The sequence below is a fragment of the Felis catus genome, chromosome A3 (genome assembly GCF_018350175.1).
Source record: "Felis catus isolate Fca126 chromosome A3, F.catus_Fca126_mat1.0, whole genome shotgun sequence".
In the NCBI taxonomy this organism is placed as follows: domain Eukaryota; kingdom Metazoa; phylum Chordata; class Mammalia; order Carnivora; family Felidae; genus Felis; species Felis catus.
This window is the reverse complement of record NC_058370.1, coordinates 57,865,856-57,891,369: the sequence shown is the minus strand read 5'-3', so window position 1 is coordinate 57,891,369 and position 25,514 is coordinate 57,865,856. Positions and strand designations below refer to the sequence as shown.

The 25,514-nt window shown below is 39.9% G+C and overlaps 1 protein-coding gene across 1 annotated transcript in view; it reads left to right on the top strand.

Moving 5' to 3' along the window:
- Nucleotides 1-223: 223 nt before the first annotated feature.
- IL1RL1 (interleukin 1 receptor like 1) overlaps nucleotides 224-25,514 on the top strand; it is a 73,882-nt gene continuing 48,591 nt past the window's right edge. Inside the window, exon 1 of the mRNA XM_019826973.3 lies at nucleotides 224-749. The gene's annotated coding sequence lies outside the window, so the exon portion shown is untranslated. The remainder of the gene's footprint in view (nucleotides 750-25,514) is intronic.

Genomic DNA, 25,514 nt, shown 5'->3' with positions numbered 1-25,514 from the left:
GGCAATATCCTAACCCTTTTATGGAGATTAAAATATAGGCCTACTTTTATTTCATCCAATGTTCTTACCGAGGGTTGCATCTGACCTGCAACGGGGGCTGTTAATTCTTACAAAGAGCAAAACAAATAACAAAATAACCAAATGGCACCAGCCAACTTTGGAATTCTTGCAAGAATCTGGATGGGGATTCAGAATTCTAAACATAGTGTTCCAGGGAACCACGCAAAAGGATCAGCGTTGACAACCAGTTGGAACTTCCCCTTTCTATTTTAATCACCCCATCACATACAGGATAGTAACATGTCAAGAAGATGACTTTGACCAACTGTTATCAGGGAGCCTGATAGGTGGCTCTTAGAGCCACGGATGTGTTAACACTGGGTCTGGGTTATTGTGAAGATAGAAATTCGTGGGAATCCAAGAGAATGCAGGAGACCGCCCTGGATATATGTGCACATGAGAGGCAAAAAGGCAGAGATGAGCGCAGGAAGCCAGAAGGTAGCAAAAAGCAGAAGGTGGCATCAGAATTTGAGATACGGGGAACTCGAAATAGGGAAGAACCAATGGCAAGAGGAGTTTATAGGACTCATTTGATTTAACTTTGGGTAGGGTACATTGTTGGCTTCAGCAACAAAATCATCTGCATTTGGCCTTCAAAACAGCCAGAAAAAGCTTGAGCAGAGGAAGAAACATCTGGGATGGAGATGTGTGTCTAGGCAGCCATCTTGCGGGCAGGTGTGCATCTCAAGGTAAGCGAGGCTGTGGGGGAGAGAGTGGATGTGGGGGAAGTGGGTATGGGACCCGGACTGAGTCAGGAGGATGCCTGCAGGTAAATGGTGGGTGAAAGAGGACAGCTAAATGAAACACAGAAGAGGGTTTTCTAAGAAGTGTATGTTTGCTGAGAAATATAAAGTGTAAACAAAGAGGGGCTTTTTTTCAGTGAAGAGAAATTATAGAGGCAGGGTGATTAGAAGTGCCAATGGTGGTAAAATCACTCATTGGCTTTGAGCACGCTGGGTTCAGTGGTGACTGTGGAATGAAAGCCCTGGGTCTTTTTCTGCCTCCATTTCAGACAGGTTTCTTCTCATTTTCCACTGTGCACTCATAACTCTATGGAAAAAAAATCTCAGCATCCACAGTAATCAACTCCCTGCACTAGATCCTCAGACCTCTTCTCATCTAGACTCTCCTCGGCATATGACACTTGACCACTCTCCTTTCCTTAGCTCCTCTCTTTTCTGGGATTTTGATGTGCAGGCGACTCTTCATTTTCTATTAACTCCTTGACTGCTCTTCTAGGCACCTCTAGCCTCTGTCTCCTCCAAAGTCGTTGATGTTAAAGTTGCTCAAAGATTTATGCTTGTCCCTCATTACTTTTCGCTTTGTATTCCCTCTCTGATCTCACCTGCATCTTTGATGTCAAAGACCACCAAAATAATGATTCCCCTAGCCCGCCCTAATGTCTCTTTGGAGTCCATACATTCAGCTGCTTACCTGACTTTCACTGCGATGTCTCAAAGTCTCTCCCAACTCATCATTTCCCAAGCCAATTCAAGTTATCCTCCCCGCAAACCGGAATGTGCAAGCTCCAGTCTTCTTCCTCTGTTCCATAGTCTAGTAAGTGGCACCACCATCCCTTCTGCTGTGCAATTTGAAAGCCTTGGCTCTTTCCTCATATCTGTTCTTTCACCAAGTCCTGCTAATGTTACGTCTTAAATACTTTCCTCCACCTCTGCTATCACCACTTTGGTTTAAGCTACCCTCATCTATCACCATCTCTATTGAAATAACATTATTACTGATTTTGCTATTTTAAACATTTAAACATTGCCCTGAGGTTCTTTGATAACATCTCCCATTGAGAAGTGAAGTGTAGGTTCTATGCCCTTGAAATTGGCTGCACTTGGGGCTGCACTGACCAACAAAGTCTCATTAAAGTAGGATTGTGTCACTTCAGAGCCGGGTCATAAAAGGCAATGCAACGTTATCTTGCTTGCTATAACACTGATGTTGGAGCCCTGAGAAGTTTAGATGGCCATGCTCTCAGGAAGCCAAGCCACATGGGGAGGTCACATGTGGGCATTTTGGTCGTCAGTTATAATTTTTGCACTATCTCAGCCAAAGCCCAGACAAGTGAGTGATCAAGTCTTTTAGATGATTCCAGACCCTAGCCACCAGTGCCCTCCCAGTTTAAAAAGTCTTCAAGGTAAAGTTCCCAGGCATCATGGAACAGTGGCAAGTTATGCCCCTTCTCCCTCCACCTTCTACTCTCTCCACCTTCCGCCCCACCCCTGTCTGCCCAAGTTTCAGAAATACTAAATCAATCAACATAAAATGATTGTTCTAGGGGATGAAAGTTACAGCACAGGGAATATAGTCAATGGCATCACAATAGCATTTTATGGTGACAGGTGTGGTGAGTGTAGCCTAACATATAGACTTGTCCAATCACTATGTTGTACACCTGAAACTAAGGTAGCATTGCATGTCAACTATACTTGATAAAAAAAAGAAGCTGAGAAATTTGAGGGTGATTTGTTGAGCAGCAAAAGTAACTGAAACGCTGATATATCCCAGCTACGTCTGTACATTTCTACATTGTTCTTCACGCTGCAGAGCCAGAGTAATCTCCCTACTTAAAACCATTCAGCTGTGTCCCACTGCTCTTAAGCTAAAGATGGAAATTCTTAACGTGACCTCAAGGATTGAACCAAGCTTCTCCACCCTCATCTTGTAGCACACGCACAGCCTTTGCCCTCTGATTTCAGTTCTCTGCGTCCCCCACCCTCCTTCCTGCCATGGTGCTTTGCACGATTTCCATTGCCTGCTCTATTTGTCGTTGTTTGTTTTTATTTTTGGTAAATGTCTCATTGGTGTCTGTTTCTTACAATAGACTGTCAGCTCTACTGGGGCAGAGACCCCATGTCTGTTTTTGCTCCCAATAGTATTCTTGCTGCTTTGCATGGATCTTTGTTTTTTAATTCATATGACATCAGTATATCCTTGTAGGAGAAAAGAATAAACTTGGGAGGTTTAGTTACAAGGCCAATGTTTTTAACCATTATGATTTATTGCATGGATTTAGGCTATGGGAGGGGTAAATAGATGAAATAGTTACGTCTATTCTTTAGGAAATTGCAGTCTACTTGGGGGCACATCAAAAGGCAGGTGCATCAATACTTCTTATGGTTAAGTGTCTCTGATAAGACAGACACTATACTAGGTGCTTTCTGTAAACTATGGTATTTATCCTTCACAACTCCTGTGAGGTAGGTATGGTGCTTATTCTTTTTTTCAAATTTTTTAAAAACATCTTTAGTTTTGAGAAAGAGAGAGAGAGAAAGCAGGAGAGGGGCAGAGAGAGAGGGAAATATAGAATCTGAAGCAGGCTCCAGGCTCTGAGCTGTCAACACAGAGCCTAGTGTGGGGCTCGAACCCGCAGACTGTGAGATCATGACCTGAACCAAAGGTAGACGCTCAACCGACTGAGCCATCCAGGTGCCCGGTTCTTATTCTTATTTTACAGACTGGAGAACCAAAGTCCAAGCAGGATTTGAACCCAAGACTTTGATCCAAAAATGAGGCTGAAAAGATGAATTTTTTTCCTGGTAGAAAATATTTTAAGGACAGATGTGGGAAATAAAGCATACTGAATCAGATTTTCAAGCTAAGGAATTTTGAGTTTATTCTGTAAATAGTCGTGATCTAAAAGATTTTGAGCAAGAGACTGCTGTAATCAAAATTGATTTTTCAGTCTGTGACAGAGTATCTGGTGTTGGACTAGCCTTCTTACCACAAATAATTAGAGAAGTGGAGAATACTTACGAAAAAAAAAATTGTCAGACTTTGGATAGCAGGCACATTACTTGAGCCAAAGTGGAGAGACCTTATTGAAATTCTGAGTAGTAAGCAGAGGTAACCCACCCTGAGCAAAGTCTACTCTAGACCCACCTGAGTAAAGATTTATGATAAATTTTCAGAGGATTAAACAAATCCACAAGTAAAATACTTCTTCCTAGAATAAGTTTCACAATTCAAGGAAAATAATAAGACACATAACAGCATAGCATTCCAAATTCTCAAAACATAATGAAAAACGATAAGACATTTGGAAAAGCAGGAAAATGTGATCCCCAAACCAAGAGAAATAGAAACAGATCTGAGAGAGATGATAGAATAAGCAAAGATGTTTAAAATATCTATTTTAGGGGCGCCTGGGTGGCGCAGTCGGTTAAGCGTCCGACTTCAGCCAGGTCATGATCTCGCGGTCCGTGAGTTCGAGCCCCGTGTCAGGCTCTGGGCTGATGGCTTGGAGCCTGGAGTCTGTTTCCCATTCTGTGTCTCCCTCTCACTCTGCTCCTCCCCCGTTCATGCTCTGGCTCTCTCTGTCCCAAAAATAAATAAAAACGTTGAAAAAAAATAAAAAAAATAAAATATCTATTTTAATTACTTTCCAAGCTTAAAGGAAAATGTGACCATAGTAAGGATCAAATAGGACATCTAAATAGGGACACAGCAATGAAAAAGAAAAAAAAAATGAACCAAATGGAAATTTTGTACTAACAAAATATAATATCTGCAATGAATAAGCCATTCAACGGGGTTAACAGTAGATTGAATCGTGCAGAAGAAAACAAAAATCAGGGAACCTGAAGACAGGTTTGAGATTATAGTATGTAAAGGAGGAGAAATGGTGGAAAAGAAAGAAAAGATATTCAGGGATTTGTGGGACAATATTGAGAGTCTAACACAATATCAAGAGTCTCAGAAGGAGGAAAGAGGTTTAAGTACAAACATATTTAATGAAATAAGCATAAAATGTTAATATGTGATAGGGGCGCCTGGGTGGCGCAGTCGGTTAAGCGTCCGACTTCAGCCAGGTCACGATCTCGCGGTCCGTGAGTGCGAGCCCCGCGTCGGGCTCTGGGCTGATGGCTCAGAGCCTGGAGCCTGTTTCCGATTCTGTGTCTCCCTCTCTCTCTGCCCCTCCTCCGTTCATGCTCTGTCTCTCTCTGTCCCCAAAATAAATAAAAACGTTGAAAAAAAATTAAAAAAAAAAATGTTAATATGTGATGTAAAAAATAAATCCACAATTCTCAGAAGCTCAGCAATACAAAACAATGGCAATGCATCAACTTGTTGAAAACCACTGATACAGAGAAAATTCAAGCCAGAGGGCAGGAAAACATATTACTTATAGAAGAATGGTAAAAATGATTGCTGTGTTATTGTCAGAAGCAGTGCCAGCCAGAAAATAATGAAACATCTGTAAAATGCCAAAAGAAAAAAAAAACCAACCAGCTAACCTAGAATCTTATGTACGTGGAAAATATCTTTTCAAAAGGAATGTGAGATAAAAAAACATTTGTGTGCAAAGCAAAACTGAGAAAATGTATTACCAGCAAACCTTTGTGAAAAGGCAGGTTAAAGGAAGTTCTTCAGGGCAAAGGAAAATGATGGCAGGTGGAAACTCAGATCTGCATGAAGGAATGAAGAGTGTAGAAAATGGTAAACGTGTGGGTAAATACAAAATCATTTTTGTTTGACAGTGGGTTTAAAGCATAGTTTGCTTTTTAAGGGAAAAGTAACCGACCATGTATTGTAGGGCCTCAATTCATGTACAAGTAATGTGTATTACAACAATGGCATAAAGGGGGAGATAAAATATATCGCGTTAGTGTTCTTTCATTTTATCTACACGGCATAAACTACTTGAAGGTAGACTATGAAGAGTTACAATGCATATTGTAAACCCTAGGAACCCACAGCACCAATAAAAATAAAACAGAGAAGTTGAGATCATAAGCCAATAGGGAAAGACGCAATATTAAAATACTTAATCCAAAGGCTGCTAGAAAATGGTGAATAAAGAACAATAAATAGGAGACAAATGACAAAAAATAGCAAGATGATAGACACAAGCCCAACAAGATTGATATTTACATTAAAATGTTCACTTTTCCAGTGAAAGACAGAAATTGTTAGACTGGGTAATAAATAATACCAATACCAATAATACCTATTTCTGGCATCGTTCAGATAATACTCGTGTACTTACTAAGTAAATCAAGTCATGGTGGCACATATCATCTTGCACAGTGCTTCTCTTGAATGAGAATATCTGTGCTAACAATGCTTTTGATTTCTTCTACTGCAAAACGACCTTGCAAATTCAAAACCAATCTTCAGTAATTCAATTCTGCACGTATTTGAAAACAAATATTAGGAGTGTGTATAATTCTATGTAGCTACCACATCTGTTTTGAAATAAGGTTTCAAAGTAATGAGAATGTCTAAAACAAAGCATTTGGCTATGGAAACATTGGGATAACAAACACATTTAAAAGATGTTGTAAATTCTGGCTCTTTACCCGATAAAGATAACCATTTTGAGTGCGACCTGAATAAATATTCACAGTTGATTCAGTAATATGGAGCTAGTAACTGGATAAAAAAAATAGGCTTATGAAGATGGGGAGAAACTAATGGGAATTCAGTTCACTGTGTGCATGAAGCAAAGAGAAGAAAGACATGTGAGTGTCTAGGCTATCCATAACATTACCAATGAGTAGGATCCCAATCTACTCAAGATAAAGTAATTATACTACAGAATCATAGAATTTTAGAGTGATTAAAAAAAAAGAAAGAAAATAAATGCACTAAATTCTGCAATTAAAGAGAGAAATTGTCACTCTGGGTAATAACAGCAAAGCCCAAGTATATGCTATTTAAAAGGCACAAATTTAGTAAAAAGACACAAGTAAAATGAAAGTGGAAAAATGGAAGAATTATACCACGTGAACTCTATCAGAAAGCTGGAGTGGCTATTGTAATGTCAGACAATGTAGATTTTAGGACAAGGAGTACTACCAAAGAAAGAGACATTTCATAATGTTAAAAAGGCGATTCATCAACCAAAAACAAAAAAAAAAAAAAAAAAAAAAAAGAAAAGGAACAATTGTAAAAGTATATGCTCCTGAAGCAGAGTTTCAGAACACAGGGAACAAAAATTTCCAGAGCAGAAGTGAGAAATTACCAAATCCACCATCACAATTGGAAATTATTTTAATTCTCTTTCAGTAATGTATTCCTAATCATAAAATACACCCAACCTCTTTATGGTATAAAAAGGTTGGGTTGATAACAACAAACAATTGACCCAAATGACCTTTACAAACACTTCACCCAGTAACCGTAGGATAAATATTCTTTTCAAGTGCACGTGGACCATTTACCAAGATAAAACTATATTCTGCATCATAAAACAAGTCTCAACACTTTAAAAGTATTAAAATTGTACAGAGTGAGTTATCTGGCCAAGAGAGAATTAAATTAGAATAACAAAAAGATATCTGGAAAATTCCTAAATTATTTGGATTTTTAGCAATGCATTGTTGTATCATCAGGGGGTCCAAGAAAAAATTACAAGAGAAATTAGACAATACAGGGAACAGAATGTGTGTGTGTTTATATGTATATATTTGTATGACAAAATTAAAGCGGTGCATAGAAAGAAATATATAGTTCTGATTTATAGTACCCATAAGTTATGCTAGAAAAGGAAAGGATTATAATCAGTGACCTAAACATCTAATTTAAGAAGATAGAAAAAGAACTATAGTTGACCCTTGAACAACACGGGTTCAAACTGCCTGGGTCCATTTACACACACTTTTTCCCTGTATACAAATACAGTATAGTACTGTAAATGTATTTTCTCTAACCCTGCGTTGTTCAAAGGTCAACTGTGATCAAACCCAAACTTATACTTAATGGTAAAAAGGTAAATATTTTCTCCTTAAGATTAAGAACAAGCAAGATACCTGCTCTTCCCATTTCTATTCAATATTATACTAGAGGCCCTAGTTTGTATAATAAGACAAGAGATAAAAGACATAAATACTGGAAAGGAAAAGTAAAATTATCTTTGTTTTCCAAAGAAATAAGTGTGTATGTAAAACAAAAATCACTCAAAGGAATCTAAAACATAAAATCTTCTAAGGCTAATAAGTGAATTTACAAGGTCATAAGATATAAGATCAATATATGGGTATAATTGTTTTCCTATACTGACAGTGAACAGTTAGAAAATAATTTTTTTTAAGAATATGGGGTGCCTGGGTGACTCAGTCGGTTAAGCAGAGGGCTCCTGGTTTCTACTTAGGTCATAGTCTCATGGTTCATGAGTTCGAGCCCTGCGTTGGGCTTCCCACTGATAGTGGAAAGCCTGCTTGGGATTCTCTCTCTCTCTCCCTCTCTCTCTATACCCTTCCCCTGCTCTCTCTCTCTCTCTCAAGATAACTAAACTTAAAAAAAATATGTTATTTACAGTATGTGTAAAATCTTTACATTTCAGATTAAGAAACACTGTTGAGAGACATTAAAGTAGATATAAAGAATGAAGAGATATATAACATGTCGATGCATTGAAAACCTAAAATTACAAAATGTAGCTCCCTTCAAATTTATCTACTGATTTAATGCAATTCCAATCAAAATTCCTGAAGATTTTTTTTTGCAGAAATTGGCAACCTGATTCTATAACTCATATAAAACCATAAAAAATCTAGAATAAGCCAAAATAACTTTGAAGAAAAAAAAGCTGGAAAAGTCATAATACCTGATTTCAGTACTAGATCCACATGTATATAGTTTTGACTAAGACACGAAAATACTTTATTGAGAAAAAGATTTAACAAATAGGAATGTAAGAACTAAATATCTCTACAAAAATCTACCTAGATTCATATTTTACATTACATAAAAACTTTAATTTAAAATGGATTGGAGGGGTACCTGGGTGGCTCAGTGGGTTAAGCGTCTGACTTCAGCTCAGGTCACGATCTCAAAGTCCATGAGTTTGAGTCTGACAACTCAGAGCCTGGAGCCTGCTTTGAATTCTGTGTCTCCCTCTTTCTCTCTCTGCTCCTCCCCAACTTTCTCTCTCTCTCTCTTTCTCCCTTCCTCTCTCAAAAATAAAAAAAAACATTAAAAAAAACTTTAAAAAATTTAAAAAGATAAAATGGATTGGAGATTAAAGGTAAAAATTAAAAATATAATACTCCTGTAAGAACAAAGGGAAAAATTTCACTCCACAACCTTGGAGTAAGCAAAAATTTCTTAGCGAGGATCCAAAAAGCATTAACTTGAAAAGAAAAAATATATATATTAGGCTTCATCAAAATTAAAAACTTCTGCACATAAATATTCACAGAAGCATTATTAATTTATAATAGCCCAAAGTGGAAACAACCCAAATGTCCATCAACTGGTGAATGGAAAAACAAAATGTGCATCCCTGCATGGAATACTACTCAGCGATAAAAAGAAGCGAAGTCCTAATCCATAGTAAACATGGAAGAACCTCCCAGACATCCTACTAAGTGGAAGAAGTCAGGCACAAAGACCACATAGTGTGTTTCCTTGTGCTTGGAAGGTCTACAGCAGGCAAATCTAGAGACACAGAAGGCCGATGTGGTTGCCAGGCACTAGGAGTGGGCCAGGGGGTGGTTCACTGTAAATGGGCCTCAACTGTTTTGTTAGAGTGAGGGGCATGTTCTAAAATTGGATTATGATGGTGGTTGCACAATTTGCTAATTTCATTGAAAATCATTTGATTCTAGAGGTGCCTGGGTGGCTCAGTTCGTTAAGCGTCTGACTCTCGATTTTGGCTCAGGTTGTGATCATACGGTTGTGAGGTCAGCTTCACGCTGGGTGGGGAGCCTGCCTAAAATTTTCTCTCTTTCCCTGCTCTGTCCCTCCCCTGCTCTCTTTCTCTCTGTCTCTCTGTCTCTCTCTCTCAAAAAAAAAAAAATGATTATACGCTTAAAATAAGTGAATTCTGTAGAATTAAATTACGCCTCATACAGTTGTTAAAAATCATTAGAAATCGTACAGACAATGAGTTAGAAGAATTAAATGAGAGGACAGGACAGAAGATATAAATGAAAGCACGTTTAAAAATGTTTCTACTGCGCATGTATAACCCATTTAAAAATTAAACACATTTAAAAAATGCAATGGCTTTGGGGATAAATAAAAAAATGATATTACTGATGGCATGAAATATAAGTACACATCAAATGCTTGAACAAGATCTGACAGACTTCTGTGATTAAATCTCTAAATGTATAAAATCTCTATAAAAAGCATGAAAGAGGACTTAAATCCCTGGAATGGCATGCTGTGTGTCAGCAAAAGAGCTCATCGTTGTAAAGATATCCATTCTCACTAAATCAATTTATAAACAAAATCAAAATTCTGAAGACTTTAAGAAATCTTGACTCCAAAATTCATCTCTCCCTATCAAATACGCGCATAGACTAAATAGACAGCCACTGCTCTGGTAATTGACAAATAGAACAATGGGAAAACATTTCCATAAGAAGACTTGCGTCTGGAAACAAGTTCAAAAATTGGAACAAATGAGGAGGAGGGCTCGTTATTGAATTTGATTTTACTGCCAGACCAGTGAAAACAAGTTTCAAGCACAGATTCAAGGTTAAGTATACAAGGAAGAGAGAGGATGTGGCACACTTCTAACCCTCATGCCTACTTTCATGTCACACTGGGTTGCCCCTGAGTACAGCGATGTCTCTGCCAGCCTTGTCCAGGTGTCCCACTTCTCACATCCAGGCTCTGAAAGGGCCAAAACGAGGGATGAGGTGGGGACCACCTGGCAGGGGAATGGGTGGGTTGTGTTGACTGCCTTTACCTGCATCCGGAGTCTCTGGGAGGTATTTGGACCTCTGGGTCTTTTCCCAGGAATGCTAAAGTCCTAGCCCAATGATCCTGGGATCTGGAAGGTGCTGCCCAAACACCTTAATCCCTCATTGGGGCAGCCAACTTTGCCTTTTCTGTACCCTCTCAGAGCCCAGTTCACAGAGCTGAAATCATAGATCCAGTTTAGTTATGGCCACTCCTAGAGAACCATTAGGATCCAGTAGATAATCAATCAATCAATCAATCAATCAATCAATCAAAACTTCTCATATTGGAAGACAGTGAGTGTTAAGAAAATGAATAAGCAAACCAGAGAACAGGATAATTACTCACAAAAATTCATATTTGATGGTTTTTTATCTATATCTATACCTATACCTATACCTATACCTATACCTATACCTATACCTATATGTATATCTGTATCTATATCTATATCTATATCTATATCTATATCTATATCCATCCAGAATATATACATGTTCCCTTTGACTCCACAGTTCCATTTCTAGGTATATATTTAAGAGAAATGAGAACATATATTCACAAATAGACTTGTACAAGAATATTTTTAGCTGATTTTTTTTCAGAATAGCCCTAAATTATGAACAATTCGAAGTTTATCCATAGGAGAACAAATAAACTGATACACATCGATATAATGGGATATTACTCAGCAATAAATAGGAATTAACTACTAGAAACCCATAACAACGTGGATAAATCTCAGAAACATTACGGTGAGCAAAAGAAGCCATGCACGAGAGAGTACGGAATGTCTGTTTTATTTATATGAAATTCTAGAGCAAGTTGAGACTGTGATGCAAGAAACCTGAGCAGTGATTTCCATCAGAGGGCAAGGGGTTGGGAGTAGTCGAAATTGACTGAAGTGGTATGGTAACCAGCCTCCAAGATGGCCCTCCATGATTTCTCCCCTTGGTTCCCTCCCATGTTGTACCAGGTTTGGTCTGTGTGACCAAAAGAATAAGGCAAAAGTGAAGGCGTGGAATGCTTCTTCTGAGTTAAGGTTATAGCTTGAGTCTTATAATGTCTCTCTCTCTCTCTCTCTCTTTTTCTCTCTCTCTCTCCCTCCCTGTCTCTCTTCCTCCTCTCCTTCTCCCTCTCATTCTCTCCACTACTCTGGGACTCTGCGTCGTGTTGTGAACATCCCTGTGGAGAGGCCAGCATTGGTAAGGAACCAAACCTCTTGCCAACAACTGAGCGAGCTTGGAAATGAATCTTCCAGTTTCAGTCAAGTCCATAGGGACTGTGGTCCTGGTCACCTGACTGACTGAAGCTTTCTGATAGATGCTGAGCCAGAACCACCCAGCTAAGTCACTCCTAGACTCCTCGCCCTCAGAAATCATGTGAGGTAATAAAACAGAAAGCTTGTAGCTTTACATTGCTAAGTTTGGGGGTAACTTGCTATTTAGCAAGATGTATCTAGTACAGGTGGGTGTAGGGGAGCTCTGAGGGGTAGCAGAAATGTTCTATATCTCGACCAAGGCATCGGCTATTCAGGTTTATGTATTTGTCAAAAAAAATCATAGTGCTGAACACTTAACATCCGTGAATATATGTAAATTGTAACTCAAGAAAACATATTCTGTATTTAAAAACACTTAGTTTCAGCAGTGAAAGAGTACACGAAGAGGTGAAAATGGCTTTTCAGAGATGAATTTGTATAAAGCTTGACACGTTTCAGAAATTTTCCAGAACAATGTGTGAATGGCTTCTCAAAAAATGTAGTTGAGAGATTTTTATGTAAGTATCCAACACTTGGGCATGGGCCTGGGAAGATGTGATTCTAAATGAACCTGCTAGCAGTTAATAGGGACACCTGAATAGTATATACCATTGCTTCTCATGGTTTATGCCATACTTTGTAATATATGGGCAGACTCTTCAATTCTATTCTATTGCTGGCAGTTTGGGTGGTGAGATTGTTTCTGAAAATAGGTTCCATATATGAAGGCATGATTCTCTAATTGCAAAATTGTTAAAACCATAATTCTCATATGCGTAGATAGTATCTGTCAAAGTTTAATTAATGGGGGGAACAGCAGAACATCGGAACTAATTTCATAAGGTTATGAGAAACTGGAGTTTCCAAGAAGTTGGGGAAGGGACTGTTGAGACAATATTGTGAAGGTGGATACCAAATTGCTTAAGCCGTTTCCATTGTGTTATCTTACATACCAGACAGGGAACAAAAAAACTCATCCCACTTATCAGTTTACTGCAAAGTAATCTCTAATTTTACAGAGTTGCATGAGAGCTGAGCTCTAACCAATTTTGAGTCAAAATTGCATTTTTCAAGATAATATGATTTCCAGATTGGCTTGTTAGAAGATGTCCTACTACTGGGGTATGTGGGTGGCTCAGTCGGTTGAGTGTCTGACTTCAGCTCAGGTCATGATCTCGCTGTTCCCAAGTTCAAGCCCCACACTCTGTCTCTCTCTCAAAAATAAATAAACATTAAAAAATATTTTTAAAATTCAAAAATAATTTTTAAAAAGGTGCCCTACTATTTATTTTTTAATTATTTTCTTTTTTTTAATGTTTATTTATTTTTGAGAGTGAGGGAGAGAGAGACAGAGCACTAGCGGGGGAGGGGAAGAGAGAAGGAGACACAGAGTCCAAAGGAGGCTCCAGGCTCTGAGCTGTCATCACAAAGCCTGATGTAGGGCTCCAACCCACAGACCTCGAGATTATGACTTGAGCCGAAGTCAGACGCTTAACCGACTGAGCCACCCAGGCGTCCCACATTATTTTCAATATATCTTAAACACCAGTAAACCTTATGTTGACTTCAGATTGGGGGTCCTCCACTCATTTTTGTCTTTTGTCTTTGCTGTTCCACAGAATGAATGTATTGGAGGGGTGCCTGGGTGGCTCACTTTCTTGAGCGCCTGACTTCGGCTCAGGTCATGCTCTCATGGTTTATGAATTTGAGCCTCACTTGGGCTCTCTGTTGTCAGCTCAGAGCCTGCTTTAGATCCTCTGTCACCCTCTTTATCTCTGACTCTCCCCTGCTCATGTTCTGTCTCTTAAAAATAGGTACAATTAAAAAAAAAAGAATGAATGTATTGGAAAAATGAGTCAGCTTAGCAGAGGGTACACAGGAAATGAGCAAAGGCCCCAGAAATGCTGCAGGTTATGGGTGATGAGTGCCTGGACAGATGCTGGCAGCAGAAAGTAAGAGGTCTTATGAGAAAGATTCCGTGTTGTTAGAATCAATGAGGTTTGGCACCTGGTTGAACATGAAGGACAAGGGGGGAGAGTTCCAATGTGTTGAGTCAGGGGGCCAGAGAACCATTATAAAAACAGAAACCTTCTGCACTTGGGGGCAGGGAGAGGGGGGCAGCTAGAAGGAGGAGTCAGTGAGGCAGCAGGAGAGGAGAGCCAGGACAAAGCAGCAACTTGACTTGGGGTGCCCTCAAAGCATGGCACTGGAGTTCTATAGATAGAGGTGTAGGTTTAGGCAAGTTACCTCATCTCTCCAAGCCTGTTTCCTCTCTTATAAAATAGGGAAACGATAGCTTCTTCTCTGGATCGTCATGAAGATTAAAGTGCAAGAGAATGTAAATGTATGGCACAGTGTTTGCCACATAATCGCCATGTGGGAAGAAGTTAGTAGTTGGCACTGCTGAGTGCCTAGCATGGAAGGGGAGCTCCAAAGGATGATGCGGTAAAGGCGGCATTCAGGAGAATGCAGACTGAGAAGAGCCCGCTGGATTTTGTATTTAGGGTGTCGCAACCTTCGATGAGAACAATTTTAAGAGACAAGCAGGTGGGGGTAACCGTAAACAGCGAGTGGGGTCTTGAAAAATCGGGAACAATGAATGTAGGCGTTGTTTTTTTGATGGGGTTGAGAAGGCAAGCTTCGGGTAGATCAGGGAGTGGCATGGCTGAGGAACATTCTTCTTCATTCCAGCTTTTCTGAGAGCAGGGAAGACTGGGAAACACTTGTATCCCATTTGAAGGGAAAAAAAATGGAAAAAGATAAAGGGAGTTTGAGTTGAAGAAAAGTGCAGTGAAATATACAGCTGTGTTATCACAGTCAACGGGGAGACAACTGGTCTGCAGAGACCAAGGAGGTGGGGTGTGTACTTGAAGCTGCGAGCTGGGTGGCATGGGCACAGGGGAGAATCTGACAGGGAGACCGTGCAAGGTGAATGACAGAATTAAGAAGCAGGTGTGGGGCAGGGTAGGAAGGAAGGAGGGGTGACAAATGGCCTGTGTGAACAGGAACGGGCTGAGGAAGAGGATGGCCAAGGTCAGCACAAAGAATAGCTTTAGGGAGAGTGAGTAAGACATGTGGCAAGCTGGAAGCGGGTGGCCAGCCGAGAAATTTCTAAGACCAACTTTTAAGTCCAAGGACGATCGATTACAGATGGGCTCCCAGGCATGTCTCCGCCTAAGTGTGACTGAGGCAGAGTAGAGGTGAACTTTGTTCAAAGTGTAGGAACCAGCGGGTGGGAAGTAAAGCCACAGAAATGGAAGCATGAGAAGTGGGTCAGCAACAGCGGGGCTCAGCACTCACCCTTCGTGTCAGGGGGTCCAGACTGGAACCGCCCTGTGAAAGTCCTGTCAAGCGGCCCAGGTGGGCATCATTAACAAAAGGGTGATTCTGAAACCAGTTCCCGAAACCCAGTCTGTCCCCTGGCCTGTGTGCCGAACAGCTTCTGAAGGCCTGTTGGGGGCACAGGGAACCTTTGGCTCCAGAGTCAGGGAAAGAGCCTCCAGCGTCTTGTGATTTAGCTTCACTCAGAGAACTCTCTTGGAGGGTCTAGGATACCAGGTTCTATGCCAGCTGACACTCACCAGAACTAGAAGTCTATTATGTCTATAGCCTCCAGAAAGCCCAAACCCCATGTAACCATCACTCCAGGGGGGGGAAATGACTGTGCTTCCCAATTAAGCAACATTGGGTGGAAAGGCTGAGAACTTCTGAAGAGAAGAAGTTGATTTGGCCTCAGAGCTCTTTTTTTTTTTTTTTTTTCCAAATTCACATTTCAGCTTGAGAGTCTTAAACCTCTTTGGGTTATGGTTTCTATTTGTTTCTGACAGGACTGTTTTCACCCTGGAAATAGAAGTATGGGGCAGGCTTGAGGCATGGTTGTGAAATGGAAGTTTTCCAGGAATCTCTTATTTACAGATAGTCCCAGGCAACTCTGATTAATTATATCTGGGAATCACAGTTGAAAAATACTGCTCTAGGAATACATTCTAACTAAAACCCCTCTCACCTAGGTGTCAAGCAGGAAAATGAGTATGTACTGATTCGTACTCAAATGTGAATGACTGATAGGACTGATAGGAGATAATTGTGTCAGCCTCCTGTATGTCAGGATACAGTTACATTGTAGCAGCAATACACACTTAACTAAAAAAAAAAATGACATATTAGTACTGGTGGAGGGATGTCTTCCCAGGTCATCTGAAATCACATCATATTGCAGGGGACTATAAAGAAACATGCCCTCATAAAGAATGGTGAATATATAAATGATGAATGAGTAAATGTTCTCTTGACTATTAAGAGTTTATAACGATAAACACACATTCATTTAAAAACAACAACAACAAAAACAACATCCCTTGTGGATTAACAAGTCTTTTAATGAGCCTCCGGGCCAGAAATAGATCAATGAGATAGGAACCACACCTTATGATTGTATAAGTCTTTAATTTTGTACAGTGTCCTTCTCACTAAATCCCCCAGTTCTATTCGTTACCATCATTATCTTTATTTCCTAGATTTAAGTTCAGAAAGCCTGCTTTGCTCTAAGTGGTGGAGCTATAACCGAAACGCATGTCTCTCAGTCTAGCACCAAATCTTTCTGGTACTTCACAGTGGCCCCCGACATCATAGCTGACTGTGCAAAGCCTTCTTCAGAACTGTCCTCCCTCAGCATGATTTACCACTTGACCCATCAGATATTTTCTGCTCCACGATAGATCATGTTCCCAGTGTTTGTAAATATCCAGCTAAATTGTTGCAGCTGTCTGCTTTCATGTTGAGAAAGAGCATTTTTGTTTCGTATGAGGAAATATATCTCGATGGAGAACAGTAACAGCAGTTTTCGCCATCAAAGAGGGTGAGACTTGAACTTGAATAAGAGAAGCCAAGAAGTACACCTGGCAAGTCTGGGAGTGGGGAGAAGGGGTACTAAAGATGTTGGGGGGGGGGGAAGAGAGGAATAAAAGCACAGAGAAAGGAATGTGGGAAGAAGCAAGAGAAAAAGGAAGGGAGCCAGGAAAGAGGAGTGTTCAGGAAAGAGGGTTGGGGTGAGGAAGTATAACCGGCCCAGGGGCCGGTGCAGGATTTCTAAGTCGGATGACTGAAGGTTTAACCACTTCTTAGGGGAAGTAGTTCCATGGAGAATGTGGCATAGGGAATGTTATGTGCTGCACATTTGTGGCTGTGATCGATGCCATCAGCAAGAGGTTCTTCTTGTCAGAAGAGCTTTCGAAACTCTCTTTGTGGTGACTCTTGGAGAAGCCATCAGCAAAGCAGATCCCGGCAGTCTGAACATAAATAGCATCCACTCAGAAATATGGTGCCTGCAAACATCCCCCAGGGTCAACAGTGAAAGATTCATCAATGGGACCAGTAGCAACGCTTTATTTATTTATTTATTTAGTTAGTTAGTTAATTTAAATTCCAGTCAGCAAACAGTCTAATATTAGCTTCAGGTGCACAATTTAGTGATTCAATACTTACAGCACCCGGTGCTCATCACAAGTGCACTCCTTAACCCCCATCATCTATTTCACCCATCCCCCCACCCACCTTCCGTCTGTCTGGTCGCTATCAGTTTGTTCTCTATAGTTAAGAAGGACCAGGGGCGCCTGGGTGGCTCAGTCCGGTGAGCGTCTGACTTCAGCTCAGGTCATGATCTCCCGTTCCGTGAAATCGAGCCCCGCATTGGGCTCTGTGCTGACAGCTCAGAGCCTGGAGCCTGCTTCAGATTCTGTGTCTCCCCCTCTCTGCCCTTCCCCCACTCATGCTCTCTCTCTCTCTCTCTCTCTCTCTCTCTCTCTCTCTCTGTCAAAAATAAATAAACTTAAAAAAAAAAAAAGAAGGAACAAAGGGACATTGCTGAGCTGTCAGAACCAGCAGAGCAACCCCACTGGTAAATACTTGTGACTTAGGTCTATCTCTGTATCCTTAGTGATGCCAAGTGTGTCCTTTAAACTCGGTCAGATGAGCTTTTTAAAGTGCCTTTAAGGGCAATTAAAAAAAATTTTTTTAATGTTTATTTATTTTTGAGACAGAGAGAGACACAGCATGAACAGGGGAGGGTCAGAGAGAGGGAGACACAGAATATGAAGCAGGCTCCAGGCTCTGAGCTGTCAGCACAGAGCACGATGCGGGGCTCGAACTCAAGGACCGCGAGATCATGACCTGGGCCGAAGTCGGCCGCCTAACCGACTGAGCCACCCAGGCGCCCCAAGGGCAATTTTTTTGGGCACAGAAGACAAGTCAGAATTTGTTTTGGGTTTCAAAACTAATCTTCTATTTGTCAAAGTTAGAAATTTTAAAAATCGGCTTTATTTTGGGTAGAGTTCACCTTTAAAATCATCTTATGCCATTTATAAGTCTAGTACATTTTAGCAAACTTTAACACCAGGTTACTCCATTTACAAATTTAGTAAACTAAAGATCTTCAAATATTTTAAAACTGCATTTATAAATTGAACATATTTAATAATCTTTCTTAAGTACTTTGAGTATTTAATTCTTATATTAATTAATTCTTATATATTTAAGTTCAGAGCTTCCAATGCTATATATAAAATTAAATGTTATGTATAAGTAAGCTTAATAAGAATTCCACTGAAAATTGCAAGTCTAAATCAATTGCTCAATTATACCTTTTTTCCCCCCAAGTAAGGTCTATACCTAACATGGGGCTTAAGCTCAGGATCCCCAAATCAAGAACTGTGTGCTCTACTGACTGAGCCAGCCAGGTGCCCCTCAATTGTGCCTTTTGAAATAGACTTATAGGTCTGTCATTCCAATAGGTTAATTTCTCAGGATTACAAATACATAATGTCAAGCATGCAGATTCCTCAACACACAAAAATTATACAATGGTCATGGTTTTCATTACACAAATGTGTGTGTATGTTCCTCCCTGGTCTAAATACCAATGAGCCAAATGTGGGTCTTGTATTTCTAGTGCCTCAAGCCTTTTAACGATTGTTAAAAAGTGACCCAGTTATTTATGGGTACACCTCATGGATGTACCTCAATATGTGATCACAATTCCAAGGTCATTGTATTGACAAATTGTATAAAAATAGGCAAAGTATAAATTGCACACGCTACTCATTTCAGCGTGTGCGTTCAGGTCTTGCTAACGAATCTGTGTGAAATCGACTTAATGTCCCTAGTTAGAGAAGCCGTGATGGCTACATAGTGATATTTAGTACTGCTATAATGGTATTCACATCTTAGAGTCACCATGCTGGCGCCCAGAGCAAGCAAAATGAGGCAAGCAGTCTCCCTTGCAGAGTGATGTCTGGAGTGTTACAAGCCAAAGAGATATTCAGGGTTTTGTGGTGAGGATTAAGTGAGATAATCTGTAAAGTCGCCTAGCAGAGCTTCTGGTGAATAGCAAAGTGTTCAAACAGCTAGCTGCAAAAGGAATGGACTGAACAGAAGTTGTAATAGAAAATTAGAGACCTTAAAGAAGCTTTAATTCCCTGTTACGATCATGGCCTCTATCTCTGTCCTTACCTTTACTCTTGGGGAAGGGACTGCAAACACTCGAAGGCAAGCTGTACTTCGTATTGTTGGTCATGATCCACATAGCTTAGTCACTCTGTGTACACGATACCTTTTGCATTAGTCAGGATGGAAAAAAGAGAGAACCCAAATAGAGTGGCTCAAACAAGACACACATTTATTCCTCTCTCACATAACAGTGTACGGGTAGCCAGGGGCTCTGGGGCTGGCAGATGGGCATGCTTCAGAAAGTAATTCAGAATCCTGGATTCCATACAGCTGGCTGTTCCATCATTCCCCAGGGTGTGGTTCTCATCCACTTGGAGGGAACTGATTTCCCACTGATTCTACGCTGTAGCTCATCTAAAGGAGAATATATACTCTTTCTGCTCAACTTGTGATATGGATACCAGTGCTTATCATACAGAAGTTAGCCAAGAACCTTGGTATTTATTTTGTAGATAATAGAACATGTTTTTCTGTGGAGATAGTTGGTTTAAGATTTTATTCTGCTACTGCTTAAGCACCAGCATGAAGGCTTTGCTTGTAGAAAGAGGAATTATCCTATATTTAGGCAAAGCATGCTCTCCATGTGAAACCAAGAAGTGATTTCTTCCTAAAAATAGCCTCTCCATATGAATTTCCACCATTAACTGTGTGTTCAGCTCTCCCCCATTTTTCTTATCGCTCCAATGTACATGTAATTACTACTTAACTAGTATAATCTGTGCTCTAAAATGCTTAGTCTACAGTCATTTGGGAATAATGTCTTAGGGATGGAAAGGAAACTAACAGTTAAATTTCTACTATTGCCAGAGAGTATGCTAGGTTTTTTTTTTTGCATATTATCTTTTTTATACCATCCAACGACTTGGAACTATCCCTCTTTTACAGATGAGGCGTCTGTGACTTATATTAGAATTTAAGTGACTTCCTCTATATTAGACAGGAGGTTCCTGGGTGGAGCAGTGGTCCTGGAGAGAAAGGGAAACTCAAAAGACATGTGTCAACTACTTTGTGTAAAGAGCTCTGACTCAGTGGCGTTGTTGGGTCTGCCTTTGGTCACAAATTAGCTATATGGCCTTGGACACATCCTATCACATCACTGGGCTTCATTGTAAAAGTGAGTTGGGTGTAGATATTCTCTAAGTTGTATTTTGTTCAAGATTTCTTCTCCATTTTCTCAACTTTGACTTCTACTGAGTATTTTGAGCACATGCCAACTGATAACAATCCATCTTACCAGGAAGGTTATCTGATAATACTTTAGCTGGGTTCTAAAAGTGCAATGCTGTTTTTTTGGGAGCTTTTATGAAACAGCGTTCAAAATCTCTTGTTTCATTTTTACAGTTGGCCTTGAAGTGTTAAGTGTAAGAGGCAGCTGTTGAGAAACTCAGAAGCTCTCTTACCTAATGTCTCTTGGCTGACGGGGGCTTTGGTGAAAGAAACACAAGACTTTCTCTCTGATTTGGCCCTCCAACCAGCAATGAGTCCTGGAAAGTTAGCTCCTTTACTCCTATGCTGAACATTAAGATTTTTTCTCATCTTTACCAATTTGGTAGTAAAATGTTCTGGTACTAATCAGGATCCCACACCCAATTCCAATGTGTGTGTGTGTGTGTGTGTGTGTGTGTGTGTGTGTGTGTGTCGTGGGCAGGAGGGTTCCCCACACCAACAAACAATTCTCTGATAGCATCAGATTCCACAGGTCAAAGACTCAGTCCCACAAGACTGCCTCCCTACCCCCACCCACCACCACTTGCAAATCCAGATGTCATTCGTGCCTCTGACCAGTTGGCTATAGACCAGAAGCTCCAACGATCCCCTTCTTGGGTTTGATTAATTTGCTAGAGCGGCTCACAGAACTCAGAATAGCATTTTACTTACTAGATTACCCGTTCATTACACAAGGATATAACACAGGGACAGCTAGTTGGAAAGAGACATGTAGGGGGAAGTATGGGGAAAGGGCTAGGAGCTTCCATGCTCTCTGAGTGTGCCACTGTCCCTGGAACACTCACCAACCTGGAAGCCATCTGAACTGCCTATTATTGGGATTTTGTGGAGGCTCCATTTCCATCCCGCCTCTCCTATATGAAGGATAGGGAGAGAGTGGGGCTGAAGAATCCAAGCTTCTAATCATGGCTTGATCTTCCTGGTGACCAGTCCCCATCCAGGAACCCACGTTCAATAGAACAATGCTTCTAGTGTTCTTTTCACTTAGGAAGTTATAAGGATTTCAGGAGCTGTGTGCTGGGAACCAGGGACAGAGACCAAAATATATATTTTCTGTTATTTCATAGGTAGTTAAAACATACAGTATTTGTTTTAAATGTCTTTTTCATCTGATGGCCCAAAACCTTTATACGTACTTATTGGCCATTCGCATTTTTCCTTTGTAAATTGTTGAGTTGATTAATTTTTTTGAAATCATTTTTCTTAGTGACTGGTATGGTCTCTTAGTGAATCAAGGATAGTAAAGACTGACATATAAGATGAACCTTTCTTTCTTCCGGTTTTCATTTGCCTTTTAATTTGTTTAATGTATTTATTTAAACTGTAGATGAGAAACAGTTAACATTTTCATTCCAGAAAGCCTCAGATTTTGGGAGATATCACTATTCCTAGGGTTATATGGACATATAAAATTTTAAATGTTTATGTGATGATAGGTCTATCTTTTCATTGATGCTTTGTTGTGCATTTTATCATGGTCACTAGTCTAGATATGTCTCTGTGAAGATAGGAAATGCCAGTTCTTATTACCTAACAATGACCAGGAATATGGAGCATGCATAATAGAAGTTTCTCCAGTAAATCAGTAGAAGGTGTATGGGAAACATTTGTTCTATTTGCATATTGTCCCCTGGGTCACTTTAGCACTGACTGAATAGCTGGGATCCATGTTCATTGTCAGTCCTGGCCAACGTGGGCTTGGACATTCTGGAATGGAGGTGGTTGACCACTGGCAATCAGGTTTAAATTACATCGAGGAGACTAGAGAACAGAGTTTGTAAACTGGTTTTAAATGACTACAGAAGGTTACCGGAGGAAGAATTTGCCACAGAGACAATAAACTTCACATGCCATTACTGAGGCATACATCATGCCATAATTTCCTTTCCTTGAGCCTTTACAATAAGGGGATTTGTTGTCTAAATTAGCTTAGATGTCATTTTGCCTGGACTTAGAAGGGTTGCATATCCTTTTATGTTTATCTGGGACATCTTCTGTGGACCTTCCACCTCTCAGAGCCAAAATTCAGAAACTTGCCAATGTCCCTTCATTGAGAATATCATAAAAGTGTGTGTGTGCGTGCGCGCGTGTGTGTGTGTGTGTGTGTGTGCAGGAAACAGGAACGCTCCTGCTATAAACAGGGATATCTTGGTGTTATCTTTTGCTTTAGGGTATTTGGTCTTGAATCACACTTGACCCATGGTTATATCCTTGACTTTGGAACAGCACAAACTTTTGGATTCGTATCTGTTCTAGGGTCTGCTTTTGCAGGAATAGAGGTGTATTTTCCTAGAGTGGAGACCAAAGTGTTCATCATCACTATCATGTAGACATAATGTATAGAAATGTAATTTAGAAATTCACAAGTTATGGGGCACCTGGGTGGCTCAGTCGGTTAAGCATCTGACTCTTGATTTCAGCTCAGGTCATGATCTCACGGTTCATGGGTTTGAGTGCCACATTGGGCTCTGGGCTGACAATGTGGAACCTTCTTGAGATTCTCTCTCCCTCTCTCTGTCTCTCTCTCTCTCTGCCCTTCCCCTACTCACACACACTCTCTCTCTCTCTCAACATAAATAAATAAACATTTAAAAAAATAAATAAAACTTCACAAGTTAAAGTCAGAAACATATTTGTTATAATACATGTTCACAAATAACACATTTCACTGTTGGAAAGTAGAAATCCAATGGGAGAAAGAAGAAAACACAAGTCGTTTACACTCCAACTCATGCAGATAATAATTGCTAAGAGTTTCGAGTTATTGTCTCAAACAGCACTTTCTGCATGTGTGTGTGTGTGTGTGTGCATGTATACACATGTTTGTGTGCATGTGTGCACATATGGACTTGCCAGTGTATGTGTTATTAAAAATTATTAACCTATATTCCATTTGAAACCTATTTTTCACAACTTTAGTGAGATATAATCAACATCTAATTAATTACACATATTGAAATTGTACAATCTGATAAGTTTTGACGCATGGACAAACCTCTGAAACCATCACCACAATCAGAATAATTAACATATTACTACACCCAGAAGTTTCCACACATCCTTTGAAATCACTCTCTACTACTCCTCCCACCCCATCCCCAGGTATCCACCGATCTTTCTGTCCCTGTAAATTAGCTTGCATTTTCTAGAATTTTATATAATGGAACCAGGCAGCATCTAGCTTCATCCAGCTTCTTTCATTCAGCACAATTATTCTTAAATTCATCCATGTTGTTGCATGTATCAATATGCCATTTCTTATTGTTCATAAAAAATATTTTATTAAAAATTTGATTTATTATTTTCATTGTTCATACTGTCTTCCTAATACCTGTGGAAACTTGCATTCCTGATATTGGTATTCGTGTCTTCTTTCTTTCTTTTTTTCCCCCCAGTCAATGTGGCTAGAGATGTATGAACTTTATTCATTTTCTCAACAAACCAGCTTTTGGTTTCATTGATTTTTCTCTCTTGTTTTTCTGTGTTTTATTTCCTTGTTTTCCACATTGATTTCTATTATTTCTTTCCATATGCTTACTTTGTCTTCCTTTGCTCTTCTTTTTCTAGTCTCTTTGAGTAGCAGCCAAGACTATTGATTGGTGGATTTTATTCTTTTCTGATTTAGTGCTGTAATGTTTCCTGTAAGTACCACTGAACTGTTTCCCAAATTTTGATATGGTATGTTTTTGCTTCCATTCAGTCAAAATACTTTTGAATTTCCCTTTCAATTTCTTTGACCCGTGGGTTATTTAGAAGTGTGTTATTTAGTTTCCAAATATTTGAGGATTTTCTAGATAACTTTCTGTTGTTGATTTCTGATTCTATTCTACTGTTGTCAGATAATGTATTTTCTGTGTGTGCCTCAAAACTTTTCAGATTTATTGAGACTTGTTTTAGGGCCAACACATGGTCTATCATAGTAAATTATCCCTGTGCCTTTGAGAAGAATAAATATGCTGCTGCTGTTGGCTGGAGAGTTCTATAGGTGTCAATTAGATCAAATTTGTTGACAGTGTTTTTCAAAGTTTCTGTACCTCACTGATACTCTATTAATTCTGTCAATTACTGAGATCGGGATATTGAAATCTCTGACTCCAATTCAGGATTTCTCTATTTCTCCTTGCAGCTTTATCATTTTTACTTTTGTGTATTTTGAAGCTCCATCCTTAAAAGCACGAATATCTAGGTTTGTTGCGATACTTTCTTGACAAATCGACTCTTTTATTGTTATGAAGGTTATGACCTTCTTTATTCCTGATGATATTTTTTTGCTCTAAAATCTACTTTGTCTGGGGGCGCCTGGGTGGCGCAGTCGGTTAAGCGTCCGACTTCAGCCAGGTCACGATCTCGCGGTCCGTGAGTTCGAGCCCTGCGTCAGGCTCTGGGCTGATGGCTCGGAGCCTGGAGCCTGTTTCCGATTCTGTGTCTCCCTCTCTCTCTCCCCCTCCCCCGTTCATGCTCTGTCTCTCTCTGTCCCAAAAATAAATAAACGTTGAAAAAAAAAATTTAAAATCTACTTTGTCTGATATTAAGATAGCCACACCAGCTATGTTTTCATTGGCATTGATATGGTATGGTATGGTACATCTTTTTCCTTCCTTTTATGTTAAGCCGGTTTGTATTGTATTTAAAGTATTTAAAGTTGCATTCATATAGGTAGTTTTTTGCTGGACTTTCCTTTTCGAATCCAATCTGATAGTTGGTGTGTTCAAGACCATTTTCATTTAATGTGGTTACTGGGATGGTCTGGTTGAAGGCGCTCATCTTGCTATTTGTTTTGTATTTGAGCCGACTGTTTTTTGTTTCTCTTTGAGCC